Here is a 17,266-nt window from a genome sequence, read left to right as displayed (position 1 = left end):
GCTCGCAACTTAGTAGCAGCAGCTGTCATTCTGCTGTCATATGCACATGTTCACCTAAAGGATGAGTAAGATGTCATCCAAAGACTGACAGCGATTTCTGCTATTTAAGCTGCATGCAGGACGCAGGTTTCGCAAACTTAGTAACTGTGTTGTACTGTGATAATGTCCACTGCAGAGAGATTAACTTAGAGATGCTGGGCAGTAAATACTTTGAATTCAAATTCAAATATTTCATTCATGTTGCCTGGTGTGCAGAGAGTGTTAATAGCGCACACCATAGAAATGAAAAATGTTTCTTTTCGGTGTCTGAAAATCGTGTTGGTACTCCTTTATGGCATGCCATTGTAAATAAATATGTGTTATTGCTTCTTAAATTATGAGGTCTATCTTGATAAAAAAAGATATCTTCAGTGTTCTTAAAAAGTACCGAAGTGTGTACTGGGAGACTATTGAGAAAATACTGTGCTTCCAGTATTTGAAAACCTAATGTTTGAAGCTATACCTAATAAAGTGACGATTGTTATAGGATGCAGACAACAGCCTTGAAGCGCTGATTGAGCAGTTACGGCGAGTTCATGCAGAGGAGAAAAGCAATGCAGTCTACAGAAGGCACCTCCTCAGCGGCACTAAACGCCTCCGAAGACTCCAAGAGCAGAAGCGCGGTGTTGGTGCCATGATGGCAATGAACGCTGCTTTAGGTCTGGAGTTACGTCGTGGACGATATATTAAGGTGCAGCCAACAGCAATTTCAAGACGATGTCCAGGACTAACTAGAGGCTCCAAGCGAGTAGCTGCAGGACGACCAGCGAGTGGCCCTTCACCCAAACGGGCAAAGAAGAGGCGCCATGTGCTGCAGCAAAGTGTGAGCCAGAACATTCCTCATGTGAAGCTGCATGGCTATGGCCATTGAAGTGATGTTCTAGTGACTACCTAGTGACTACTCGGGGCACAAGATTGAGTGTGTGTGTGTGTACAATGGTGCGTGCGCGTGACATTCCTGGCTGAGGCTCGATGTTCCCATGGATGCATATGGTCACGATCATGCTTTGACGGGACAGCTGCCCATGATACAAGCTTGCAGGGATGTTACATCTTGCAGATCATATACAGTAGACTCTCATTGAATGGAACCTGAAGGGACCGGGAAAATGTGTTTCATTTAACAGGAGTTCTGTTTACTGAGAGGTGAAGTGGGTTGCAGCATTCCAGTATGAAACCAATCATAACAGAGAAAGTTGTTCCATTCAAGCAGCAGTTCAGTTTTACAGATTTCCATTTACTGAGAGTCTACTGTATGCTAGAAAAGACAGAAAATCAGGCATGAAGGCAACCATAGTACAAGTGCAACATCTTTCTCACCAGGTTACGGAAGAAGCCGATCAAGTCGGCAAGCCACTCGGTCCTGTTTTTCAACTACTTCAACAGTCTTCTTTTTTTTTTTTTTCAACTATTCCACCTGCAGGTGTATTTTGCCAAAACAGTTGAGCAATTTCTTCCCTAAGTTGCTGTCCTGGTAAAGGAGTTCTGCCGCCTTGTGATCGATGCCCACAGGATTAGCAATGGATGTGTCTTCTCTGGAGAGCTGTAACAGACGCCCTGACGGCAGCTCAATGGCAGCATGGTGTTTTATGCGCAATTTCTGGTTGCTTCCCACTGCCTAGAGTGACTCCTCTAGATGGCTCATCAGGCTTGCCAATTACCATTCGTAATGCCTGCTGATTCAGAGTTGCCTATCTCTATCACATATTCTACATATTTATTATATAGGGACATGGCACAAGAGCACTAAACACATTCTTTGACCACTATAACAAGTTTCACTCTAGTATTAAATTCACTATTCATGTTCTTCCAGTGAAATTAACTTCCTAGACAAGATGGCATCCATTGAAAGGAGAAAATGAGAGATGACGTTTAATTTGATGACGCCAAGAAATGCGGGAATGAAGAACCCTGGAATGCCTACAAGCTCGCGTCTAAAAATTATGTAACAGCACTAAAAAAGGCCAAAAGTTATTACTTACAAAACGTGTTACCATCCATGCTAACGAACGATATTAAAAAATTCTGGCGCACAATAAACCCTAAACCCGACGACGCAATCACCCTAGAAGATGCTAGCAGAAATCAAATTCCTTTTGACTTATGTGCAAACATTTTAAGCGATGTTTTTTCCTCTCACTTTTCCCTTGATGCAAATGATGTTTTACCTAACGCAGAACCCTTTCCCCATCCCACTATGCCTCCAATATGTATTGATTGCAGTGGTGTTGAAGCGATAATTAGGTCCTTAAGATTGTCTTCCGCTCCTGGTTGTGACCAAATTGACCCGAAATTCTTAAAGAGTACGGTTGCTACTTCATCGGTCATACTAACAATGATCTTTGAGCAGTCACTCAACCAAGGTTGCTTGCCCGCTGAATGGAAGATCGGGAAGGTGACTCCTTTTCACAAAGCTGGTAACCGCCATTCCCCACTTAATTACTGACCTATATCACTTACCAGTATACCGTGCAAAATATGGGAACACATCTTATTTTGGAACCTTGTAAAACTCCTCGAATCTAATTCATTCTTTACCCTAGCACACATGGTTTCCGAAAAACATACTCCTGCGAGACCCAACTGGCATCTTTCTCACATAAACTGACCGTTATACTGGATCACTCTTCTCAGGCCGACTGCATATTTTTGGATTTTTCTAAAGCGTTCGACAAGGTTTCCCACAGTTTATTAATGCACAAATTACATCAACTAAACCTTGACAGGAAATTACTAACTTGGATTGTTGTCTACGTTTCTTTCTTTTGTTTCCGTTCTGTGGCGCTAAGATTTCTTAGTCATGCATCGTTACCAACCTGCCCAACTCGCCGCACTCATCGCACATCGTGTAGAACTTCGCATTTTCACCGAGAAAAAAGTTACTAGCACGCTTGGTAATTAATTCATAACGCCACCGAATTCGGTACATTTTGAAACACCACTTGCCCCCAGCCCTTTTTAACTAGCTCAAATGATACGAGCGACAGTATTCACAGCAGCGCAAGCACCATTACTGCGGACTCTTTTTTTTTTTTTTTTTTTGCTATGTGTGAACAGCATGTCTTTGCATAAGTTTTTTTGTGTGTGTGTGTTTGTGATCATGCTGCTCGACCAACAGGCGCCAAAAACTGCGGGAACTAATACAGCGCACCCATCAGAAAGCTTCCCTGATGCTGTTGCGAGTGAAATATGGTCAACTTGTACAAGATGCAACTTACGAAAGCACCTGCACGAGTTCCTTGAGAAAACAGCTACTACTGAACTGCAAACACATCAAGGTAACATGTTACGCAGTACCAAAATCGGGTTTTTCATCTAGTTCTGCAACAGACAGTAGTAGCCGCACTTATTTCAAACACATTATTGATGAGAATTAATCGTGCTTTCCTGAAGGAATCAGTTAGCAGCGCTATTTTTAGGTAACGCAACAGGATCAGCCAACACGTTTTTAATGGTCAATTCAATTTTTGTGGAAAAGCGTTCCGATTTTTTTGGCACCCCTAACAGCTTTCGTGTGGCACAAGACTGACGTATATCGTGTAACTTGTTTTATCAGAAGCGGAGTTAATTCTGCACATTAAATACGTCTGCAGCGTGCCCGAGTATTCTGCAGTCTGCCGCCTTTGTCATTATTCGAGAAACAGGGCAGTAGTTGGTTACTGGTAGCAAAACAAGCACAAACCTGTACTCCTGGTTTCGTGACTGGTTGGGGCTCTCTCCATGCTCCAAAATCAGCTTGTACAAATACTTGTTTATTTTCACACTCATGCTAAACATTACCTGGTTATCAGAAGCGTATTTCTGCACCATAAATCACGAAATGACTGCAAATTTGTATGTACAAACGCCACACGACACGAGTCTTCCGCGAGTGTACGCAGATGCCGTATTTACATACTGCTATCATTTTCTGCACATTGCTGTTGATGTCGATGATGATGCAAATGCTTTTATTTTTCAGACTTTCAAACTTTTACCTGCTAACGTTCACAATAATCTTTAAAATTATAACTCTTATTTTATTACTTACTACTATTCATAATTTTGTGTGGCATTTCAAAATTGTATACGCAACATAAAAAAAAAAAATTTTACATTTACACAAGCTTTGGAGACAAAATCCGAGTCAAGATAAACCAACACACAAGCAACATGGGCGCCCTGAAACGGTGCGTTCGCAGTGCGTGGTTGCTTGTTTTACAGACCTCCGTGTTTCGTAATCTCTCTGCCATTGACAACTTGTGTTTTCTTGCTCTGCCACGACTAACGACGAAAAGGCTCTAGCATTGATAAAGACGTCCTGCGAAATAGCGGCTCAATCAGGTTACTGTAGTCAGGTCGTCTGCAGCTCAGTGGAGTGTGTCTTCAGCCACTTTCACTGTCACTGCCCTGAGTATATTTTATGCATGCATTTTGGTTCTGCCTTAACATTTTTCTTCTAGCTGCTTTGATGCTGCCATGTTTTTTTTTCTTTTTTGATGCTGCTTCGCCATTTTTGCATTGTGGTTATGTAACTCTCTTTTTCTTATTGACCAACGTTGTTAGCTCAACAAATTTTATTTTATGCATTCATTTTGTTAACTTCGAGTGTTGCCTCTATTAACCTCTTTCTAGTTGAAAAGAATTTAGTTCGCTTCTTACCTCTGCGCACCATTGCTGCACCAGAAACCATTCCATTTCGTTCGTTCTCTCTATGTCGTTATAATTTCCGTTTTCTAGTACATCGTACTATTTTTTAAGGGCTATCTTGAATTCACGCTAGTCGACCTCGGCAAATAGTTCTTGCCCTAATTTTACCTAAGTAGGCCAGTTTCTTAGTGGTTATAACAAATAACCCTTATCTTAGTCGGCATGGCTTCAGAAAAGGTTACTCATGTGACACTGAGTTATTTAGGTTCATGACTAATATTCACTTTAATCTAGACACAAACGATCGAAACAATTGCCCCCTCTTTGATTTCGCTGTAAGTTCGATGCTCAAACTCATTGCCATTTGATTTCTATATTGTCTGTCCTTTGTATTCCTTCATTACCATCATCTTGGCTACAAAAGCTTTCATTCTTGGTGGTCAGCTACATCTCGTCTAATGTTTTCGACATCACCTGCAGTGTTGCCCAAGGCAGTGTGCTAAGTCAGTTACTCTTTCTAATATACATTGAAGGGGCCCTGCAACACTTTTGAAATGAATGTCACTGTTGGTCATGATGCCTCACAAATCGCATGCCAAAATATTTTTTCAAATATGCCGATTACAAGCGGAGTTCGAGCAATTCTCTGATTACTTCAAGCGGTTTCTCTTTTCGTACAAGCGAGTGCACTGAAGGCAACTTGGGTAGGGACACAAGGGGGCAAAAAGATGCACCCTTTTGTCAGCGCACGCCATGACCTTGAGCACTTTCATTTTTTCTTAGAACGCATGGCTACTTTCAGGGTGAGCACAAGTGCTGCCACATGGCAGCAGTTGCAGTGGCCTCAGTATTTGCATAGCCTATGATGCTCAAATCAGTCAATGGCTGTGGACTCGGGTGTGACACAGTAATCCAGGTATAAGGCATCACCTGTAGAGAGACGAGGGAGCAATTGCTGGCTGACTTTGAGAATTAATTGTGAATTTTAGACTGCATGCTGCGCTCTAATGTTTGGTTTATGTGCTTTTGGGAGCTGCGACTACCGATCAGCAGTGTTTTCTGACAATGCTAAAAAAAGTGTTGCAGGGTCCCTTTAAGGACTTACCCGTCAACCTTTCATCCTAGATTTAGTTACATGACAACAAGTCTATCACCTATTGCAGTATTAATTTATGGGCTAGTTTTTCTTTCTCTTTTTTGATGATCATTTCATTTCTCAAATGACCTTAACCTGATTTTCAGGTAGAGTGCAACTCGGCAGAACTCACTCATTGTACGATTAACAATGCCATTATTTCGGCTGCCCCTTTGTAGAAATAAATATCTTTGTGTTTACCTTTCATCAGATTTATCCTATACTATGGCGTGTAGCAGCTATCTCAGCAAAAGCTTATCAATCTGCAGGTTACCTCCACAGAAACTTGTGCAATGCGTCTTCTAATGTATCATCATCATCATCATCATCATCAGCCTGACTACGTCCACTGCAGGACAAAGGCCTCTCCCATGTTCCGCCAGTTAACCCGGTCCTGTGCTTGCTGCTTCCAATTTATACCCGCAAACTTCTTAATCTCATCTGCCCACCTAACCTTCTGTCTCCCCCTAACCCGCTTCCCTTCTCTGGGAATCCAGTCAGTTACCCTTAATGACCAGCGGTTATCCTGTCTACGCGCTACATGCCCTGCCCATGTCCATTTCTTCTTCTTGATTTTAGCTATGATATCCTTAACCCCTGTTTGTTCCCTAATCCACTCTGCTCTCTTCTTGTCTCTTAAGGTTACACCTACCATTTTTCTTTCCATTGCTCGCTGCGTCGTCCTCAATTTAAGCTGAACCCTCTTTGTAAGTCTCCAGGTTTCTGCTCCGTAGCTAAGTACCGGCAAGATACAGCTGTTATATACCTTCCTCTTGAGGGATAGTGGCAATCTACCTGTCATAATTTGAGAGTGCTTGCCGAATGTGCTCCACCCCATTCTTATTCTTCTAGTTACTTCAATCTCGTGGTTCGGCTCTGCGGTTATTACCTGCCCTAAGTAGACATAGTCTTTTACAACTTCAAGTGCACTATTACCTATCTCGAAGCGCTGCTCTTTGCCGAGGTTGTTGTACATTACTTTCGTTTTCTGCAGATTAATTTTAAGACCCACTTTTCTGCTCTCCTTGTCTAACTCCGTAATCATGAGTTGCACTTAGTCCCCCGAGTTACTCAGCAAAGCAATGTCATCGGCGAAGCGCAGGTTACTAAGGTATTCTCCATTGACTCTTATCCCTAACTGTTCCCATTCTAGGCTTCTGAAAACCTCCTGGCCTCCATTCTAGGCCTCTGAAAACATCATCTTAATACATAAGAAAGGAGATGACAAGGACTTGAAGAATTACAGGCCGATCAGCTTGCTCTCTGTAGTATACAAGCTATTTACAAAGGTAATTGCTAACAGAGTAAAGAAAACATTAGAATTCAATCAACCAAAGGAACAAGCAGGATTTCGAACAGGCTACTCAACAATTGACCACATTCATACTATCAATCAGGTAATAGAGAAATGCTCAGAGTATAACCAACCACTATACATAGCCTTCATAGATTACGAGAAGGCGTTTGATTCAGTAGAAATATCAGCCGTCATGCAAACACTGCGGAATCAGGGCGTAGATGAAGTATATATAAACATTCTGGAAGAAATCTACAGGGGATCAACTGCTACCATAGTGCTTCATAGACAAAGCAACAGAATACCAATCAAGAAGGGTGAAAGGCAGGGGGACACAATTTCCCCAATGCTGTTTACCGCGTGCTAATGTATATGCATTATTATATCTTATCTTTACCCACATTTAGAGTATGCTTCACCTACATGGTCACCATAACGAGATTATCTAGTCCATATGTTGGAAGCCATTACAAATAGGGCAGGCAGATTCACCTACAATAAAACATGACACCATAGAGTTTCCTAAATATACACTAGAGAGAACTCTGGCGATAGTGTCTATGGCAACTACCATGCATGGCAAATCAGCGAGCAAGGAATGGTGCGTAGTACACGGATTCGTCCAATCTTCATACATCTGGATTTGTGTGTATTCGTGTGGCTTGGAGCTGTTTTCTCACAAAACGAAAATCAGCAAATATTCAGTGATGGCACTTCACCACGTTATTCTTCTAGGCTTACCATTTCAAATCAGGTCATGAAGTTCAAAAAAGTTTCTTTTCTTTGAAACAAAACCGAAAACAGCAATAAATGAAGCCACAAGTGGGGTTCGCCACCCGCAAGTACGAAGAGTAGGCAAATCTGTGTACTACCCATCATTCCCAGGGTCGCTGAACGATCACTGTGCCAGAGTCCCCTCTAGTTAATTTTAGTAAACTATGCATGACATGGCCGAGCCACATCACTGCTCTTATGTGTCTCTTTCACTGGTAGAGTATTGCGATGAATTTTAGTACTGCTTTATCCTCCTGTGTACACGTCTTGGCACATTCACAGCACAATTAGTTTCATGTGCACTCATGGTTACACGCAGGCATTTAAGTTGTCATTACAACTTAGGCACTTGCATATTCGAATCAGTCTTTTGTATCAAATTGCATCTAACTGTAATTATAAAATTTTTAGTAGACTTTCAGTGATAATCTGATTCGTTACATGTTGGTATTGTGTAACATTATTGCCCCTTGCCATTTGTAGTTTTTGTTTTACTGTTTTTTCCTTGTATTTTTTATCTGTCTTTCAGTTACTGATGTCCTCTTATCGGCGTGTAAGGTATTTTGAATGAATAAATCAACTGGCTCTTGGTCTTCTCACATTGAGGGCAACCCTCACCAGCCTATGATAATTACATTCTACCTTGCCCCTAACTTCTCTCATGTGCATTGCCTGGGTCCCAGGATTATATAAAATCTAACACTCTGTTCCTCTGTGAGGACTTTCCATATCCTCTTCCTGTTTATTTAATTTCAGAAAAAGGTGTTCATTATGTGGAGTTCATTTCATTCTTCTAACATGTACATGTGTATTAATTAAGGGCGTGTGAATATTCATGTTTAGAATTATAATTGAGTGCTTTGGTTCAACTTTCAAATACAGGAAAATATCTAAAGTGTCTAAACACAGCCTAATTGCGCAACTCTGTTAGGGTGGTGTCCAAAAAACTAATGCGAAAGTCATTACAGTAGGCTTTAAAACTCTCACTGATACCCTGGTTTTAAAGCCAGCACATATTTCCCTTGAGATTATGCCATTCCTGCATGTCGTGGCTCCAGCAAAAAAAGGCAGGGAATGTAATGGAAGGCTGTTGTATTGCAAGCAAAAAAAAAGTCAGATCTAGTCAAGAAACTAAAAATTACTGCACTGAGCTTGTGAACAAAAGAAAGGTTTGAAATACTGGAAAGAGTTTTGAACTGCACTTTATACAGGTATTACAAAAATTGCTTTCTGATACGTTCTCATCTACTGAGGTGGCCAGCGACCGCAGGTTTTTTGGCTGCTGGAAACATCATGAGATCACGACGAGAGCCTGAAGACTTATAATGAGGCATGACTTTTGTTTCTTCATGACAATGTGTTCGACAGCAGTTTCTCACCATGCTGTGTGCTCGAGGACATGAGCAAATTTGATTTTCTTAGTTATTTCTTTTAATTGTCAATAAAACCTTTAGTATTTGATATTTTTCGCCGCTATATGGCACTACTTGATCCAAGATAAAGTTCTAGTTTCAACCCTAAAGTTAATATTGTAGCTCATCATCTCACCTTTCTGTTTCCTATCTTCACACTGAAGTGTTTCATGACTATGGTGCACTGAGTATAGTTCTCTTGCATTGCATATTCAATATACTTGCCTATTACTGCTTCTTCACAGTAAAGGGCAAACAGAGGAGCGAACCCCTGCACCACTTTAAGTTTATATCTTATTTAGCTGGATGACTAGGATTGCTGGCCCTTCACAGACAATATGCAATTCTTGAATGTTTCCGGCAATGTTTTTGTGAACTAGAAGCCCTATGCCGCACTCTTTTATCGAAAAGCCCTCTGTAGCAGTGTGCCCATTAGTGCTGTATGTGCCTTTCCAGTTCTAATATCTCTAAGGTCAATTATATTCCACTCGAAGTTTTCCAAATCTTGAAATAACTCTGCTAATCTAACTGCACTTGAGAAGGTACTTGTGTTCAACATTGTGCAGGACAGATAACCACAGGTCAGTTAGAGCTACAGTATAGATACCAAGGGATGAATGCCATAGGCAAGGATGGCAGTGGATCGATAAAGTCACAAAATTTGAAAGTTCACTCACATAAAGTGAAACCAGATCCCACAGAATAGGGTTAGTTGCATATTATTGGCAGAAGCCTTTGACCTAGCGTGCACATAAAATAATAACTCAAAAATTATGAATGGTGATGATTTGCTGGTATCTAAAGCTAATATGGAGGGATACAACAGGATGTATGAATTGTGTTAAAAAAAAAATGCCAGGCCTGCGCAGAAGACGGAGCACAGTCACAGCAAAAACTAGAAGAGCGGCCTTTCAAAGCCTTTCAAAACACTCATTGGGTAACTACTGCAAGCAAAGATGCATGATACCCACTAGGGTACTAATAATAAAATTTCTTGGGTAGTAAGTCGACATTCACTATGCTATTTTTCGTCATTTTTCTGAGAAGCGTGTATCTGCTAAACACTTGCAAAGAATTTTGAGCCAATTGTTCATGCAGTGGCTGAGTACGATGAGGAATAATAGCTGAAGTGGGTCTGTGCCACAGTTAATAGGGGAACAAGAACAAACTTTTGTAATTGGTTGTAGTATTGGATGACCCCCTCGTTACACTATTCGCATTGTGCGGCGACTGGTTGTTCTTTTGCTGTTTTAAAACGCTTTGTAAGTCGTATTAACGGGATTGCTTTTCCGACATTAAGCCTTCCTAAGGCAAGTTTGCCAACAAGTCCTAAGCACCGGCGTGGCTCAGTGGTGGAATACTGGGCTGGCACCCAGCGGACCCAGGTTCGAGCCCTACTGTGTCATCGGTGGTAGGTTTAATTTCGAGCGATGTGGTTAAGGACACCGATGGCAGTGGCGGACAACTGCACGTGACCCGAGTTGTGATGACATAACAGCTTTCGCTGTAAAAAGTATCGAACTTTTCTGATAGCTCGCCAACTACCAGAAGGAGCGGGCTGCAGCTACTAATTCCACATAGTGGCAAGTTTCAACCAGAACTGTCATTAGCCCTGTTTCACTCTGACCTTTGGTTTGCACGCTACAGCCGCTAAAGTGAGTACATGGACTAGATTTTCTTTGAATTAGTGCCCAAATGGCAAAGAGCTGGAAGAATGATGTGTGTGTGTGTGTGAAGTACAGCTAAAATTTGGGAAAACTTTCACATAAAGATTTGGTTGCTTTATGAAGCATACGGGGAGCATTATAGAAGTTGTACTCAGTGCTATGAGTGGTTCAAGCATTCTGATAATGACATAATGTAGATCGATAACGATGTCAAGCCTGTACGACATTGTACATAAACAGATAATAACCACGTTAAGAGTTCGTGCAGTGATTTGAGGATATCTCTATTGACTGTTGGAGAAATTGCTGACGAAGTGGGTGTTAGAATAGGTTAATGTCATGAAATTTCACTTTATTTTCTTTATTCCAAACATAAACTTCATTGACAGATGCCATTTCCAAACAATACAGAAGGTCCTGGACAATACAAGAAGATACTTCCAGGCCATCAGTGCGTTCCAGGAAGCTTACCAAAAATGGAAGAAATGATTGCGACACTGTATTGCCAGTAGAGGGGAGTAGTTTGAGGGAAGCAATGCTTCAAATGTTGTACCACAAGCAGTGAAAGTGTGAAAAACATTATTTTTTTAACACATTTCGTATATGTATGCAACTTGTGGGAGTCGTTTCAAGTTTCATGAGTGCTCGTACACATGTGGGGATAAACAAAATGGCAGCTACCTTGGGTCAGAAAAACGAGTTGAAATTTCCCAATTTTCTGACGCACTTGGTTCAGAAAAATGTGACTGTGGCAAGAAGTTACAAGGGTGTAGCAAAATATGTGGTACTTGAAATAATACATATGTTAATCTTGATAATTATGCTCCTTAGATGATTGGAACCAAGCCACCCAGGGGAATTGGCCAAGACTCGGGCAGATGATTTGATCTTGAGTACCTGGATTCATACTAGAAATTATGGCATCTGGTAGAATGAACAGTTATTCTTAATTATTAAATTGTCCACTTTTATTAGTCATCAAGAAACAGAAAAACGCATGCAATAAATCTGTGTTTTGCAACGTAAGAAATACGTTCTACGTAATGATTTTAAGGAGAAGCGAGGTACAATACACACTGAAGAGGCATTATATGCACTTTGTTGATGCTCTAGCTGATGACAAAATTATGGCTGAGCCATTTGTAATGGTTGGGCAGCTTTAATCACCCACTTGTTAAGTAACTTGCCATGTATGGCATTTTGTTGTCTTATTCCTCTAGCACACTATATAACCTGTGTTGATGTGGTTCCTTACCTTATACGACACCTGATTTGGATATTTTTGAAAAGTAGCTTCAAGCACAAGCATGGCCCTGTAGTAAAACACTTGACTGCCACGTGGATTGCCCAGATTAAAATCGCACACAATCTTAAACATTTCTTTCCTTATTGTGCATGCCAGCGGTAGACAGCTATGCAAAAACTATCAGCTGTTATCATATCCTCATAACTTTTCCTTTAAAATCATGAGCAATTTATAAAGCGTGAAATTCAAGTGATCGATGTAGGGATGTTTCCACAGAAATGTGTATATTCCTGTCAAAGAGTGCCAGTATGGGATTCCCAAATGATAGCAGCACAATAGCATGCCAATTGCCGCATTATTTCATAGTTAATTTTTTAAAGGATGTAATAAGAATCTTGTAAACACTTTTGATGGCTTTGTGCTTTGTTTTCTTCATTTGTTGTCAATAGTACCATTATTAATGCAATATTGGAAGTGCTAGTTGCATTCCCTCCTCACAAATTTGTAACTTGTTAGGTAGAAGCTTTTGAGGGTTTTGATTGTTTGTTATGAGTACTGTCAACTATCAAAAATATGCACAGTTGTGATTGTTGCTACCCTGTTATATAAATCCATGACTTGAAACAATGCACAAAGCAAGGTAGTGCTAAGAAGTTGGAGCTCATTAGCATAAAGTGCCCTCCTTCGTGGAGCATATTAGGCCGACCCAAACGAGAGGGATGATACTGCAGGTGACAAGAAAAGACATTGATGCCAGTACAAGATCTGATGCACTCTACATCTAAATGAAGCGCATACACATGCAGCGAGTGCTTTGATAAATCTTGTGCTACATTATTTCAAGTGTTCTGAAATGGGAATTGTGGTTCACTATGCATATACTATGATTTGTGAGGATGGTGATTTGGGCTAGTTGGCATGGTAGCATGACAATTGATGGTAGTGCAAACAAAGGACATCAACAAAAGAAGCCACATTCAAGACATCACAGTGCTATGCGTTGTCTTAAATATGCCTTCTATTACTGATGTCTTTTGTCTGCAATGATGAGAAAACACTAACAATGAACAGGCTAGTGTAGTGAAAGATATAGCAATGTATATAACAAGGCTGTTGTTTCCTTCTACTAACTGTTAAAGCCAACACTGTATCAATTGTAAGAGTACAATAAAATGAGATTGTTTTTCGTTGACTGGAGCTCTTTCGAAAGTTAAAAAAATAATCAAGAACTGCACATGAGAAACAGAGGTGGTTAAACACGAAGAAAAAAAATACAGAAAGGAACTCGGGAAGGAAAATTAAGATTTCACACATTGTGGCAATCTATTTCATGCAAAGTAGTCCATAATGATGATGCCTATGATACAATATTTGGCATTGAGCCAAGTGTCATTGCATGAATGAATGTGTTTTGATAAATCTAGCAGTTTCGTGCTCATCAAGGACTTACCAAAAACGTTTACTACACAGGAGTTCAGAGGGTAACTTATGGTCTGACACATCGGCACTAATCTTACAGCACAGCTGCCAGTTTCATCACAACAAAGTGCATGCTATGGTACGACAATGTGAAGATTGTTCATTAGCATATTCCTACGTGGTCGAGCAACACTTGAATGTAGCTTACCGAGTCATATGAAATGTTTATTATGACTTGCAAAAGTGGAGGCCACCCCGGAACCACAATTGGCATTAACCCAACATGACAGCTGTATTTTAAGTACACATATGTCAAGTTTACTACCTTTTAATCAGACTACAGTGCCGGCCCTACAGCCATAGTTAACATTACACTGATATGATGCCTGCATAGAACCTTTTTTCAAAAGCCGTCTCAAGACATGCCGTGGCTCTGTGGTAAAATACTTGACTGCTGTGCAGAATACCGGATTTTGATTCCTGCTAGTAGCCCAATTGTCATTCTTTGTATTATTTTGGTCAATGCTGCCAAAGCCAGATTTTATTTAAATTGCTCAAATTTAACTTGCCAATATTTATAAACTGTCATCACGTGCAACGCAAACCACAGTGTACCGGCTTATGCTGCCTGTGACTCGAGAAAAGGGTTTCATGACGTACATAACAGGACACTCATTGTATACCGTACATGTCATAACCAGACAGTCATGTTCGTCATATTGTCATTCCCCGCTGTGCCTTTTTCAGTTAAGTTTCACCAAGTTAAGGAGGTGAGCTCGATAACAGCCAGATGCAGGCCTCTAGATAGATATAAATGCTCAAAGTGCCTTTGTTCTTTAAAGAAATGCTTTGCTTTTAAAAGGCTTTCTAACATAAAAAGAAAAGCTGCTCAAGCATGCCACTGACTTACCCAAGGTGAGCAAAAAGCAATCAAACATCTGAGAGACTGGAAGATGCATTGAGTGAGTTACTAAAAGCACAGGTTTTGTATATGAAGAAATATCTGTTTGTGGCACACTGTTTTGCTTATTGTCAATGATATTTACTGTTTGAAGTGAATAAATATGCACCATATGTAAAAAAATAGCCAGTTACAAATGAAAGTATTTATTTTAATTACATCTGCTATTTTCATTAGTGTTAGCTTTCAGCACCTTTCTGCTCTATTTCTCCCAAGCCGCTCATAAAATCTTCAACATTGTTAGGCATATCACTGGTACAAGATTATTGGTTCCATTGGGCACCCCGTGCTGGACCACCATTATCTAGGTCTTCCTACTCCAAAAGTGTGTGTGTGTGTATGCCTTCTGTGTGTCTTCATTTTTAGTGCGCTATTACCATTCCACCTGGGTGTACTCCTAGTCAGAAAAATTAATGCATAAGTTATGAAGCATCAGAGGCAATAGAAAACAGCCACAACACGGTGTGGCACTTAAGGCAAACAAGCTGGCATATTGTTTCCTTTAAGCTGCCAAAACTGTTTTATATTAGGACGCTCATTGCTGAAAACCGCTTGCTAAAACCGATGTGTGTATTTCGCAACACCGCGCGATCTTTAAAAGTCTGAGTAAGAAGGAACATAGAAGGATGTGCTGCATATCGTGAAGCAAATGGCTCAGCTTTGTTGACATACTTTTGGAAGTTTTATTGAAAGTGATGTTATTTTGAATATTATAGGATAAATATTTTTGCTTAATCTTCTAATACAGATGCTGAATAATTGCCTTCATAGCTACAGATCGCTTAAAATTTAAAGCTTTCGTTGGAAGGAGTTTCAGTTCATGCAGTTTTCACTTTAATGCATACATGCAGTAATACACTTTTAGTACAAAACTTCCTGGGGTACAAATTGTTTTTAAAAAAGAATACTTTGCGCACCTACCACCCTTAATTCACTGGACAGTCGTTCTGTCAGATAGACTCATGGCGAGGAGAATGTCGACCATCCTGTGAAGGATCCTTTGAACAGAGCTCTTCAAGCGGCTTGCCGCCTCTCTCGCACTTGTTTTATTGGCTTCACACCAGCGCATACATAAGAAAAGTTCATTCCTAGAGAAGAAAAGAACGCTGGCCTGGATTATGACGCCGGGCGTTTACTTCAAAAAAAAAAAAAAAGTTCACAGCAAGAGAGCACAAGCGCGTTACGCAAACGTAGCTTGAACTCACCAGATAAATGCGAGTTTCTGCAGATCGCGCGGGCACTCGCATGCGGTTGCTTGTAGTTGACGAACACGTACGCGAAACCCAAGTGCTTACGACAAGGCAGAAGTTTGCGTGCAGAAGGCGCCCAGAACACAGTATTTCTTTTTCATTTTCCTTTTTCCTACAATACTTCCACTTCGTGATGTGTGGTACCTCGTCGTTCCTCGATGGCGTCCAAACGCGCTTAGACATCTCGACGGACGGGCAGGGCAGATCATAAGCCCTAATGTTCGGTGGTACAGTACCTTAGTAGCATCACAGTCAAACTAAACTTGCAACTCTTTCCGAGCTGCTCCTACCAGAAACAAAGGTGCACGGAGCGTCGTGTTTTCCCCATATTGGCTTTCTTGAAGTGGCGACAACGCGCAGGCGCCGAACATGCCGCACGTAAAAATGCGCAGTCGGCGCGCACCACAGAGGAAGTTCCTCCGTGGCGCGCACTGAGTTGTTTTTTCCTCCATGTTTGGCCGGCGTGTTTCGCGGGCGCAACAGGGCGACGGCGCAACCTGGAAACGAGAGTACGGCGCGGAGGCCGTTGCTAGGCGCACGTCGTGGCGGCGTCCCTGCGAGAGTGTGACCAATAGCGCGCCGCTGCGGTTGCCATGCGTTGAACCTACTGCAGATTACAAATGCGCGGCCGGGCCATACGCCAAACCGATGCGAGGAGTCACCGCGGTGCGCGGGGTCTCGGAAGAGGCCCGTTGATGCGCCGACTGCCCGTTCTGAGAGGCAATTAGGGGGCCGTCACACCGACGTTTATAATCTCACCCCTTTCGTTGCCCCGGTTGGTTCCCTTTTCCTTGAGTTAGTAGTAATTGGAAACGCTCGACCATCTCTGGCGTTGAACAAAGCAGTGTAATATGCTGGCGCCGTGTGTCTGCGCTCGCGGCAAAACCGGTTAGTCGCGCTTCGACCGCCTGTCACTCAAGCAACGCTGGCTGCCCGCGGCTGACATGCCGTCCCAAGCTTACGCCGCAAAGCAAATAAAAGCACACAAAAATTGCCGCGCTACGAATTCTTACCGCGGTCCTACATGTAGTCTGCTCGAAGTTCGATGTGCTAGATTAAGGTGAACAGATGGCATCATGCTGGTGTGGATGAGTTTGTGAAATAGTGATAAAAGTGAGATGTCGCGGCGAATTTTCAGTGGCTCGAGTGCAAGGATATGTTTAATCTGTGTTACGCTGGACGGGTAACTGTGATTACGCGCTATGAATTGACTAGCTCTGTTCTGTATACATTCGTACTTATCTATGAGGTATTGTTGATATGGTGACCAAATGGAGGATGCGAACTCCAGTTGAGGACGGATTAGAGCAAGATAAGCCAGTTTGCGCACATCGGAGGGAGCACTGTATAGATTTTGGCCCAGAAAACCTAATGATCTTGATGTGTATGCACAGATAGAAGTGATATGTGTGGACCACGAAAGTGTAGGAGTTA

General features: G+C 41.6%; 2 long non-coding RNA genes across 2 annotated transcripts; one reads left to right on the top strand and one right to left on the bottom strand.

Moving 5' to 3' along the window:
- The first annotated feature begins 4,843 nt into the window (after positions 1-4,843).
- Positions 4,844-13,394, top strand: LOC142783858 (uncharacterized). The gene is made up of 2 exons (XR_012888532.1): positions 4,844-10,944; positions 11,346-13,394. It is a non-coding gene; the product is annotated as an uncharacterized LOC142783858 (long non-coding RNA).
- LOC142783856 (uncharacterized) lies at positions 11,288-17,025 on the bottom strand. The gene is made up of 2 exons (XR_012888530.1): positions 15,788-17,025; positions 11,288-15,670 (listed from the first exon to the last, which is right to left on the bottom strand). It is a non-coding gene; the product is annotated as an uncharacterized LOC142783856 (long non-coding RNA).
- Positions 17,026-17,266: the final 241 nt, after the last annotated feature.

This window comes from Rhipicephalus microplus, unplaced genomic scaffold, assembly GCF_043290135.1.
Source record: "Rhipicephalus microplus isolate Deutch F79 unplaced genomic scaffold, USDA_Rmic scaffold_12, whole genome shotgun sequence".
Lineage (NCBI taxonomy): Eukaryota > Metazoa > Arthropoda > Arachnida > Ixodida > Ixodidae > Rhipicephalus > Rhipicephalus microplus.
This window is presented reverse-complemented; position numbering and strand designations above follow the sequence as displayed.